This window comes from Rhagoletis pomonella, unplaced genomic scaffold, assembly GCF_013731165.1.
Source record: "Rhagoletis pomonella isolate Grant_MI unplaced genomic scaffold, Rhpom_1.0 Rhpom_scaffold_00013, whole genome shotgun sequence".
In the NCBI taxonomy this organism is placed as follows: domain Eukaryota; kingdom Metazoa; phylum Arthropoda; class Insecta; order Diptera; family Tephritidae; genus Rhagoletis; species Rhagoletis pomonella.
Genome location: NW_023458567.1, coordinates 6,549,401 through 6,562,765, shown reverse-complemented (window position 1 = coordinate 6,562,765; position 13,365 = coordinate 6,549,401). Strand labels below are relative to the sequence as shown.

The 13,365-nt window shown below is 31.7% G+C and overlaps 1 protein-coding gene across 1 annotated transcript in view; it reads right to left on the bottom strand.

The window, feature by feature from the left end:
- LOC118748671 overlaps window positions 1–13,365 on the bottom strand; it is a 361,645-nt gene that overhangs the window by 86,419 nt on the left and 261,861 nt on the right. The gene's annotated exons all lie outside the window — the stretch shown is intronic.

Below are 13,365 nucleotides of genomic sequence, written 5' to 3'. Positions count from 1 at the left end.
TTCGAAAAGCAAAAAAAAATTACCAAAAATGCTAAGTTGTTGTTTATGAGCAAAGAAATTTTGTTTTCCTTTTCATTTCTTCACAATTTTTTCTTGAGCAACTCAAAAGCGCTCTGCAAGTCCAAAGAAATCCCATAATAGTAATAACAATAATCTCCAAGGATGATAATAATCATAATAATAGCAATAAGTTGGACAGTACGTATGAAGCATGGCATACGTGTGTACATACAAATGTGTTTATTTTTGATACGAGTGAAATTTTCTTTATAACTTGTTGGCATTTTGGTTAGTTTTTCCTTAATTTGTATGATTTTTTTTTTTTTTCTTTCTTTTGACTGCAATAAACCAATATTTAATCAGTTGAGCTTTATGTTGCGGCGCTGGCATACAAAGTGCCTGCTTATTATTTTTACGTACAAATGTATGAGTACATTTTCTTCTCGCATACAAAATAAGCCGATGAATTTCCTGCGGATTTCCGCCGCTTAACATTTCTTCATTAATATTTTGTATTTTCTTTGATTTCTTCGCTACAATTTTCGCGCTCGCTGCAGGTAACTTTTCATGCGGCGCGTGTGTATGATTATTTATTTAACTACATTTTAAAATCTCCCCGAACTTCTGCAAAGCGAATTTTGGCTTTTCTACAATTGTTTTAAATTTTTTTTATTAAAATCTCATTGGATTGCTTCCACTTTGGCAGCGTTTCTTAGTTTATTTTCAAATTATTTTCTTTGAATCACTCGCGCTTTATGCTAACCTCACTTACACTTCTATTATTACACTTAATTATGAATGATTATGCTACCACCAGCTGTGATTCTGATTAAAATCTTAAAATTTTTGAAATTATAAAAATGCGGTTATTACCGCTGTAGATATTATATGTAGAGGCATTGATTGAATATGTATATATATATATATATATATTAGGGCGGGTCAATTTTTTTTTGACAATGCGCGCATAGCATAGGAGGAGAATTCTACGTGTACTTCTAAGCAAATTTACCGAAGAAGCCATGATTCTAAAATCAATTTGGAGTTTGCCAAATTCCGAAAATAGAACGAGAAAACGAACCACTGTTTCCTTAACATAACTATTTAGCAGCCCAAACTCAACTACAAGAAAATTAAAAGAAAAATTATTTAACCTGCGCTTAACCCCCACAATGCTGTGTTGCGAAGTGACCGTAAATTAACAAAAAACTTTGTCATTTAAACTTCAATACTTCTCGACATTTTATCGATATATGCATCAGAGTTTTTATCAAAACTTTTCTTGATATTGATATCTGTGTATAAATCGATTTTGATCTTAAAATACTCATCACCATTCAACGATGTTTTCATCGATTATGTTATCGATATTTTTTTAAATTTATTTGTCAATATGTTTTTGGCTTTGGTCGGTATTTTTATCGACATTTTTCCATATACCTATTTATTTATCGATATTTTTTCACACATCGACACTTTATAGCATTTTATCGATCTTTTTAAGATTTCATAATCGAAATTTTTATCAAAAAAGCCTTTGGGCTTTTTATTTGTGCATGAATCGATGTTTGTGTTAGAATATTAATCGACGCTTATCGATATTTTTGTTTTTTGATATATTCATCGATATTTTTCTAGTAAATTTTTTGAAATTTTTTCGTTATTAATCAATAGTTTTAGCTGACAGCGTCATCGATATTTTTTCGTCATTAATCGATATTTTTATTGATATCTTCGTCGTGGCTTACCGAAACATAAGTAAGAACTTTAGGACTACTTCAGTTATCTGTGCTAGGGAGCCCTATCTGGAGCCCACTGATCTTTTAAGCATACCAACCAAACAACATCGACAACCATTAAGGTAGATAAAAGCTCAAGTATCTATGGTCCCGTTATTTGCCCTTAAAAAGATTCACTTCTTTGTTGGCGTCCAGAGGTCTACAATTTTAAAGAATTTTATTTGTGAAAGTGTCAACTTGCATTTAGCTCCTTTATTTGGATATTGAAGCCATATTACGCTATCCTTCACCGGCTACTGCTCTTCGCCTTTAGATGAAACTGTTGTTTACATCTAATTTGCTTATTTTTTCTTGCTTTTACGATTGCCAGGAAGTTTTTGATTCTCATAGTTTATGCTTTGGGGAAATGTTGCTGCGCTGTCCACTTACTTACATTACAAAAGTAAAGGCGATGAGGGAGAAAAAGACGAAAAGCCAGAGATTAAAGATACAATGTTTCATATTTCATATTTTTGACGCATATACACGTAACGTAATACGTGTGTAACAGAGCGCACGGGTATATGTAACTAACTTTTGGGCGATGACTTGACGCGGAAGGCAAATCTAAATGAAAGTTCTTACGAAAAGTTGTTCGGAAGTTGGTTGTGAGTGATGAAGCGAAAAGGTAAACAAAAGGCGAAAAGTGATGCGCAATAAAAATAATTGGCTTTAATTGATTTGAAAAAATAAAAAGTATTAAGTAAGAGCAGCCGGAGTGGTAAGCTCTGGGGAAAATTGGTGGGTCTATAGTGTCAATTTTGTTATGAACAAATGTACTTAAGTGTGGAGTGAGGCCTGAAAAAATATTTTAAGCAATTTTTTAGCTGAAAGTGAGGCAATTTAAATTCGTTTTTTTTTTTTTTATGATAAGGAAATAATTTTTGTTCTGACATTTTTTTCCCATAGACGCAGTCGTCCTGGAGTGAGGCATAAATTAAGGGCTTAGGGCACTTGGAATATTTTTCATCAGTTTTTGTGGAAACCTACGCCAAAATAGCAAATTTGCTTTTTATTTAATCTAATTTTTTTGTATACAATTTACTTTAATATGTTGTTGCGTAAGTCTTCTTTACTAAGTTTTTTCTCCTTTAGGCTAATTCCTATATTCATTATACTCATTGCTCATTTTTAACTTTACATTCATAATTTTTTCACTTTCGCTTTCCATTCTCCGTACTCGTTCTCTTCTGATTTTTGCTTATAAAATTTTTGCTCTTTTGTTTTCCAGTGCTTGTCTAGGAAATTCCGCTTTGTTTGCTAATTAAGTGTTTTACGCTGCGTTAATAATTCAAAAATTTCTATTATGGTTCGCGCGAAGTAGCCTTTAGCTCAGCGCAACTCAGCTCATTTCAATTTAGCGTTAATACACTAGCAGCCAGTGGCCTTAATTAATCAAATCGTTAAGCAAACCGAGCGTTACAAGGAAAGTAATAAAAGCGGAAACAAATTGAATAGAAATGCATAAAACAATACAAACGGAGAGATAGGAGAATATACATAAAACTTTTTTGAACAAAAGGCTACGCAGTTTTAACTCACGCGAGGCAGTGAAATGAGCCGTGCTTAACTTGGTACATTGTCAAAGATTGTGCGAGTCTACATCGGCTATTTTTGGAGCTTAGTTACGTATACATTTTTTTAATAAAGTAGCAAAAAGTGAAAGAAAGTAGCAAAAAGTAAATAATTTGTTAAAGTTTGTAAAAAGTAATAAAAGCCGCCAAGAAAGCCGTACATTTAATAGGCTTTCAATAAAAAAGTATGTAAGAAAAATTTTAAATTTCCAAGGTTAGAATTTCTGCGATTTTAAATATAATGCATAAAAGTTGTGAAAATAATTTTTTTTTGGTTTCCGCACTATACATAAACACGAATACCTAATTTGTTTCTACTTTTGAAGTATTGATTGCCCGCGGCATTAGAACATTCAAAAATAACGGCTTAAAAGCCTTGAAAATTTGTAATGCTAAGCTCGTGACTTCGGGCCTATATTAAAATTTTTTATTTTTAATATTTTTTACTGAGCTTTTTACCTCGATTGTTTATTAGGAAAAATTTAAAAAGCAACAAAGTCTAAGCGGTAGAAGTTATAGCACTATTTCGGAGATCACGCTTCTGACTTTGAACATTGATTACGCAGGTTCGATCCCTGCTGAAGTCTAGAAAAAAGAAGTCTGATGAGGAGATGTGGTGATCTCCGAAATAGTGCTATAACTTCTACCGCCTAGACTTTGTTGCTTTTTCAATTTTTCCTAATAAATAATCGTGGTACAAAGCTCAGTAAAAAATATTAAAACTAAAATTTTAATAAGCCACAATAAGATTGTTAAAATTTTTTACTTTGCTTTTAGTTTTATTATCGCGAACTTTTGGTATTTTTTAAGCTTTAAAGTTCAAAAATTTTCGAAAATTTTTATCTTAGCCTTAAAAAGTCTTAATATGAAGTTTAGCTTTGAGAATTTTAACACCAAAATTAAAAGACTTATGGTTTGGAAATTAGAAAAATCTGGAAATTTTAAGAGTAGTTTTCTAAAGTTTTAGGTTTGATCAAACAATGTTAAAATAAAATCGCAAAAATTTTTTAATTTCGAAGTTTTTAATTTTCGGCACATACAAATCTCTAAATTTAAACGTATGTTCCACAATTAATTAATAAAAAAATAAAATACATTAAATTATATTTTATAGTACTTTAATATTTTAGAATCTACATTTTTGTTTATTTTAATTTTGTTGACGCAAAAAAGTGGCAGCATTTAGATTTTCGGTTTTTAAGTGTTCCACTACATAACAAATGTAATAACCTTTTTTTGATTGTTTGGAGAAAATTTGAAAATTGTTAATTTTCTTCTCTAAATTGTGTATACTGCAAATTTTTATTGTTTCTTTTGGTTTTGATTAACTTAATATATTTTCGAAAACTTTTAACATTTGGGTTTCAAGCTTCTATACATATGTAAGCTGATACTACCAACTTTTCATATTAAATTTAGTTTAGAATTGCGGAACAAGTTTTCGATATTTTATAATTTTCTGGTTCTTTGAAATTTTGTTTGATATGTATTTATTTTAGCTTCGTTCGATTGGAAATATTTCCAAATTTAACTAAAATTTCTAATGTTACGTTTCGAGATTTTTGTACTGAAAAAAATTTCAGGTTTGCATTCTTGCTGAGTTAAAAATTTTTAGCAGAAATCGCATTCTTCGAATTTGAAAATTAAAAAACATCAATATCCTAATTTTTATGTTCAAAGAAAGTTACGAATTTTAAATATTTATCTACATATTTCGATTTTGTAATGATAAGTTAGTAAAAAATTATGTTAACAAATACAAAAAAAAATATATCAATTAAAAATAATAGGCTTCGCTAGCAAGTTAAGTGAAATTTTTTTTTCAGTTCTGTTAGTTTTCATACGAATTGCTTGCGTGAAAGGATTAAAAGGATTAAATTAATTATATTTCCAAAGTTGAATTTTCTGAGCGTTAAATTTTTTTGTTTATTTATTTTCTGTTTTATACTTATTTATGTAAAATATGAGAAAAATTTAGGATTATAATTTTGCAAAAATTTATTGTTTTAAAATTACTTAGCTAAATATACGAATCAAAAAGTGTAAAAAGTTTGAGTTTTATGATTCTCCAGTTTTTTAAAATCTTTTCAACATATTGCAATATTTTTGTAAAAAATTTCGAGCCTTCCAATGTTTCATTTATGAAAATTAAAAATCAGTTAAATAAATTATCCGCATGTATACAATTTTTCGACAATATGTATAGGTTTTTAATTTTTCAATTAAAATTTTAGTCAAAAATCTTCTATAAAATTTAGAAAAATTGGTAAAATGTTTCAGGTTGAAATTCAAAAATGTACATATCAGTTATAATAATTTAAAATAACTTAAATAAGCAGAAAACTATACTTTTTTTTTTCGAAAATATAATTATTCAATTAAAAAAGTTCATTTACCAATTTTTCAATTTAAAATTTGGCAGCTGTTAAAAAAATATTTTACGCTATCTTTAACATTTTGAGTTAAAGCTTAGAAATTCCACGATGTACGAATTTTTAACTTTGAAAATTGATAAATTTTAAATTTTGGAATAAATGCAAAGATATAAATTTAAAGATTTGTTTGCTCGTCAAGCTTTAGGGCGCCTAGAGTAAATAAAAAAAAATCAAAAATTCAGCGGCTGTAGGTATGTCACAATTTTATAAAATTTTAAGTATCTAATAACATTCGGGGACTTTCACATTTCTGCTACCCATAAAACCCCACTTTTGTAGCACATATGTATGTATGCGTAAATACATTTAGTATGCAACAATATTACGCCAACGGCGCCTAAAAGTATACCTCATTGCAGGGGTAAAATACCCCACGGCGTTCAATGTGTTGTCAGGTGCTTACAATGATGAAAGTTTGCAATCGAAAACATTATTGGGAATTTCGAGTCACACGCGCACGCACACACTTACGCGCTTGCCTTTTTTTGTGCTTCAGAATTTTGCTATAACAATCTACGCGTTTTGCGCGGCCAAGTGAGCCGCATTGGCTCAATGAAATTTTAGTTGCATTTTTTGTTTGCCACTCACAATGAAAATATATTACAGCTTTTGTTACTTTATTTTTTAAAGAAAAAAACCAAACTGCTACTCAGCAAGTTTTCGAAGCCCAAAAGCAGAAAAGTTAGAAAGCCGTAAGAAGAGTGAGGAGAAACATTTGCAAGAAAAAATATTTGTATTACCAGAAAGTTTTCACAAGGTGTATGCGAGTGAGCAAGTAAGCAGTTCCATTAAAAATTGTTGGTGGCGGCGAGAAAAAAGCCAACGCAGCGCTGAAAAATTGTAGAAAATCCAAAGTTATTGGCAACTTGCCTAAAATAACAAAATACTTTTTCACACTGACAGCAAATGGGAAAGGAGTAAAGATGGAAAGGTGGGCGCGCAGAAACTGCCAAAGGCTGGCAAACACATCAATTCGCAACGAGGTTGCCCGCCTCCTGTCCGCACCCTCAACGTCTACGCCCAACATTCGTACATAAATTTCAAGACAAAGCGTTGAGACGCTCTACAATTCCAGTTAAGTTGAAATTTCCCCTGGGGCGATTTTACATTTTGTTTTCAGTTCACTTGCGCATATACATATGTATCTACATATATCCATGCTGGTTTCATCACTTACTTTCTAAAATACGTATTTTATTTGCATACAGTGTGTGGCTACATTGCCATTTCAGCTCCCTTCGCTTTCTTGCGTTTTTTCTTTTCTTCTGCTGTTCATCCTGTCTGCCAAGTTTTCGGCGTTTTCAGCTGACAGAGTTCAATTCACTGCTGGCCTTAGGCCATTTTTCTACTTTTGGTGTTAAATTGCACGGTATGCAAATTTGTGGTTTTCAAATATTACACTCACATACTTATGTAGATATATGTAAAAACTTATTAAGGGAGAGACTGAAGGTCTCGTGCACGTCGAAGATGGCCGAGTTGACGAAATTGGTATTTTATTGCAGTACCTACGTTTTTGGGTTGAGTTTGGAGAAATCATCTGCCGCAATTGCTTGGAAAAATTAGCCAACCGATTTTTTTTATATATCGATACCATTGTTAACGATAAATATACGGATTTTGTTATCGTTATCGATAAATACATTGATTTTGTTATCGTTATCGATATTGTTTGCTCTATTTATCGTTATTTTTAATGTTAGTTTTTGTGTTATCGCTTTCGCTATCCATATTGCTATCGGTATTGCAGCATTTTGGTTATCGTGATTTTTATCGTTCACTTTACAGTGATCGTAAGTGTAATTGTTAACATTTTCGCCATTGTTATAGATATCGATATAATTAGAAAACCAAAGATTTCAAATATAAAATCATTTAATATTTATTGTGTACTAATAATTTAAAAAATTTAATGAAAATCTAATTATGAAAAATTGTACTTAAAAAAAATATTACTTAAATAAAGAAAAATTTTCCTTTAAATGTTTAAGGTTAAAATAAAAAAACTTAAATTTTGATAACAAAATTTAAAATCTTAAAATTGGTATTTATAATAAAAACTAATTTTTAATTCAGATATGTTTCGCAGATGCAGTGACCTCGCGATTAATTATGTAGAGCAATTGTTTTGATTAAAATGAATTAAAAAAAAATAAAATTAATGAAGTTAAAATTTCACTAAAATTATTTTTTATATAATAAAATTATTTAGTAACACAATTTAAAACAGATCAAATAAGTAATTGATTAAATTTTTTAATTGAGTTTTCTAGCAAGTAACTAAAAAATTTTAATTCGAGTAAATATGCTGCACCTGATAAAATTTTAATTTAAAAAATTCAAGAAAAAATTGCATTTTTAACCAAAGCAAAAACCAATCTTTCTTTAGCTCAATAGCGCTTAGCGCCTGCATTTTTATGCTTCTCGCTTCTTACCAAGCCTAAAATTTTTTCAGACTTTCTAAATTTATTGGCGCCTTAAGCTCTGCCCAGAATTGCAACGGTAAACCGCTGTCGAAATTAAGACTCATAATTGCGGCGGCAGCGATTCTGCCGCCGACGTTTTTCGGCTGATTTAAATTTATTTCTATTTTTAGCGCCCAGCGCGGACGGCATAATATGGATTGAATGTTGATTGTAGTAATTTTTATGATTTCTACAAGTTTTCCAATGTTTTCATGCATTTTTACCGAAAAAATATTTCCTTTTAATGATAATTTTCAAATCAAAATGACAAGTGACGGAAGCCGTTGTGCGCCGCAATTGTGTTTACCGCTTTGCTGTCGTCCGCTGTAATTCTGCGTAGAGCTTTAGTTTTCGGCACGCATCTTTATCACTGAGCATTTTATTAACGCCCGTAAGTCATTTAGAATAGATACGAACACACGTACATACATAAATGCGTGCATGTAGCAGCACCTCTAGAACAGCCTTGAAAAAAAAACAGGAATGTCCACTATTTACTTATTAGAAAATATACTTTTATGTAGATGTGGCTACATAAAATGACAACAATATGTCTTGGCATCTTTCATTTAAAAAGCAATAAATTCACAGCTTACTTTTTACACGCACAGTGGGGATGCTCCCACCAACACTACCATGCACATGCACATACATAAGGTACACCAATACAATTTTAATATTCATTTTTTATGCCCAGTTTTTATTCTTATTTTTCCATTTTTTTTTTTTTTTTGTTAACTCCATTTAGCATTTGGTTGTTTTCCTTGCGCCCTGCCCCTCTGTTGCCTTTTGAAAACAACTAAAAGACACAAAAGACCTGACATTTTTCATTTGACTTCTCTCTCAGACCGCTCTCTTGCGCACACATCTCCTCGTACAAAATTTTTAGACTACAATAAATGCTTGTGAATTTATTATTACTGAAGTATGTAAATATTCATTGACTATCTACACGCGCGTTTTCTCTGTCCGTCAAACCTCAAACAGAGCCGCCACCTGCACGCCATACAAAAAAAAAAACAAAAGTGTAGGAATGAAAGAAGCGTAGAAATGCTTGTAAAACTGCCGACAATGTCCTTTATATGTCCTGCGCCTCCTCTTGACACACGCTGCTCTACATATTTAGATAGTAAAAATTGTCATGTATATACATACATACAAAAAAAATATATCAATCCTTATTTATACAGCTACCAGCGCCATCAAAAAATAAATAAAAATAAAAATAAACGTGCCCAGGAATTCGCCACCAACTATATAGGTCCTCTTTAGCTCTGTCATTTGGTTGCTGTTTATATAGAATTCGGTTTTAGGCATTAATTACAAATTCATGTAATTAAATTTTACATTTTATGACAAGCGAAGCACACAAGCGCAAAAATATTTTCGGCAGAAAACAACTAAGCGTATGCTGGGTCATGGTGGCCAGTCGGATTAGTAATGCGAACAGTGGCTCCACTGACCCCTTAAAGTTAAAAATATTCTTAGTAGATGTCTTCTGGTGTGGTTCATTGATAAGGAATGCATAGAAAGCTTAAGTATAGAACATATTCTTAGGATCACCCTAACATTCAAAAATATGATTTTAAGATCTCTTTTACGCAGATAAATGCATCGATAAACATAGCGATAACGATAACAATAAGTATAAATATTAAAAAATATTTCGATAAGCAAAAGTATATCGATAGATGTACCGATATTAAATTGGTTACATAGTTCAAAAAGAACGTTTATTTTATTTCTATTATTTTAAACTTGTTACTTTTACTTTTAAATTAAAAATCAAAAATTTCGTATGCATTTTACCACCAAGAATGTTATTGAAAAAATACTATACATGTAAGATTTTTTTACCTGAATTAAAAATTTTTTGAGGACAGTTTTTATTTTTGTAGGATACCTAAAATTTCTTTTTTTCTTATTTATTCAAAAAAACAGAACTATTAATTTGGCATTTATTTGTTTAAATTTTCTATGTAATAGGAAATCAAGGATTTTTTAACTTGGGATAATTTTTATCAACTTAAAATTTTCTGTTTTTTTTTTTATGAAAATGCGTTATTTTTATTTTTTAAACTTTTTTGGTGAAAATTTTGAATATTAACATTTTTTAATGTGGATTCAAATTTTTATAAAGTTTTCTAATTTTTTATCTAATTTAAAAATAAAAAATTTTCATTTCACCTGTAAATTCTTTTTGTATTAAAGTTTATTTAAAGTTTGTTTTATTTGAACACAAACTTCAAGAGATAAAACAAAATGTAACAGGTTTTAAAATTAAGAAAAAAATAATAATCTAAACACCAAAAAAATTTACAAACTAAAATATATAACGTTTTTTTAGTTTAAATATTTTTAAGTAAATTTAAAAAAAATTTGCTTCCATTTTTTAATTCAAAACTATCCAGTCAGAATACACGCTACTCAAATTGCATTTCTCTCAAAATTAAGTATGTAAAATTTTTCCTTTTTCTTTTTACAAATTAATTTGCACAAAACTTTTGCTCCAAAAATTAATCTGCTATTATTTACCAGAAAGCACAAAATTCATTACTTCAACTTTGATTTCACATTCACTGCATGACAAATTTCAATATTAATTAGTTGCATATTTTCTCAATTAATTTCAATTCAACTCAACCACCTTCGAACTGCTGCTGCCAAACAACGATACGCCCGAACGAACGAATGCGACGAGGAGGCAAGTGCGTTGAGTGCGAGTAATTTCATGCTCAATTACCTGGCGGCAGGCAGGCAGCCCTCCTTGTAAAGCACCTCCTCCCTACATACACAAAACAGACAGACAGCTAGCAGGAAAACTTCACACACACCTCCTCTCTCTTTGATTCATTCACTTTTTATACCTCTCCCGCCGGCCTTGTGTAATAATGACACTAAAGCAATTCGACAAGCGAGGAAATATTAACAACACCGACTTAGTTCAGTTTGTGTGTGTATGTATTTTACATAGGTGCTACTGTGTAGTCATGGTTGGCTGTCTGGTTGACTACTTACACTTTGATTACTTTCATTGCAATAAAAACAAAAACATTCAAAGGAAAAAGTGCATTCCTCATTTTACAAGTTGGTCGTAATGTGGTCCCTTACATAAGTATTCCCCGTTGGTGCCGGTGGGGAGTTGGGAATAGTTGTACTGAGTTACGTGCGCTTGCTAAGTTTGTAGTTTTGTATTAGAGTTATTGTTGTTCTTGTCGCTAGGAGACCTTCCTCGTTTCCTCCCTTCCTCAGACCTAAGTAGCTGCCCTCTTCCATCAACTTGTGTTTGTTATAACAAACGCCTGTCACTGTTAGAAATTTCACTTAACTGCATCTCAATTAGGAGCAGCAGCAGCGCTTGAATGGAGTGGTACTACTTAGCAACTGAATCGGTAACAGAGTGTAGCTGGAGTATGAGCAGCAGCAATTGGTGCATGAAAATTGCATTTAATTACTTTCCTTCCACTCAATTCCCCTTAAGATGTTCTCATACATACTTTCGACTAGTACTTATTTGCCCTTTTTCTTCTCTTTGCTTCCTCTTACTTTGATAAATCATTGACATTCACTTGCAACAGCATTTTAGTTGTTCAACAACATTAAACAGCAATTTTAGTGTAATGATTCACTTTTTAAACCTCCTCCATACCCCTCTGAGCAGAGCACCGTAATTGTCTTGTTGACGTTTAATAAAGAGTGATACGAGGGCATGCGCTCCTGGCTGGTAGTTCCAGTAAATATTTTTGTGAGTTAATGTAGCGTTAGAGAATTTTATAAATTTGGGCGAATAAAATCTGAGTGTAATGTTTCGTACTGCGAGCTATAAATAATTTTAAGTGTATTTTTGCTAGTTAGAATTTATAAAATTGATAAAAGCGGGCGAAGATCTTGGAGTAGGCTACAGCTATTTACTACGAATGAAAGCCTGACTACTCTGATTTATTATTAAATACAAACATATTTCCTAATTTAGAACTTATATTCGATGTTCGAAAATTATCGAAAATATTTTCGAATTTCCAAATTCATGCCTTAGCAAACCAAATTCAAATTAAAGTGGTTTAAAAATTATTTTTTACGGCCATATTATTGACACTCCGAATTTGCCGGAATAAGAATATTTACGGAATAGAGGAGAATTAGTTGGAATAAGTGTATTATTGACGCATAGAATAAAACGGAATAAGGTGTAATAAGAAAGTCAGAATTGTTATTCCGGGGAATAACTAAGCGGGCAGAATCGAGCGAATAAGGCAGTTATTCCATGTTATTCGCTCAAAATTCATTATTGACTTACATCTGCTTTAGAAATACATACAGGTAAGAAATGTAAACTGTTTTTAGTTTGTAATAATCCTTTTTTTTATCCATTTTAGGTGATATAATGGCGCGCCCATCTCGAACCAATGTGGTGATCGGAATTGACCGTGCTCAACGCATTTACGACGAAGACCATAACAATAGACGACCATACATAATGCTAGAACGAAGAAAAATGCACTCGTGGGACGATTTTGACTTTTTTTCTCGATTCCGTATGACAAAGGCAAGATTTGTACACGTGCTACACTTGATTGTGCCTTACATGCCAGAGGTACATCAAAGGTATCAAAAGCTGTATTGAGTTCATATGTATACTGATTTAATATTTTTTATTTGTCCTTTACAGACAACGCTATATCTCACACGAAGTGCAGCTACTATGCACATTGCGTTTCTTGGCTGCTGGTAGCATGCAGTCTATCGTTGGTGATATTATAGGAGTTTCCCAACCAACGATTAGCAACTTGTTGCCAAAAGTGTGCAAAGCAGTTCTCGGACTACTGCCTGACATAGTTAGAATGCCGCGGACACAGGAGGAACTAAAAACGGCGGCTGCCCTTTTCTACATGTTTGGAAATTTGCCAAGAGTCATTGGAGCCATTGACTGTACACACATAAAAATTCAGTCACCGGGAAGCCCAAACGCGGAAATATTCCGAAACAGGAAGGGATATTTTTCTTTGAATGTACAAACCGTTGCAGCAGCTAATCTCAAAATCATGAACATTGTTACACGATGGCAGGGTTCGGCACACGACTCGACTATATTTCGGCAGCAATTCGAAGCGGG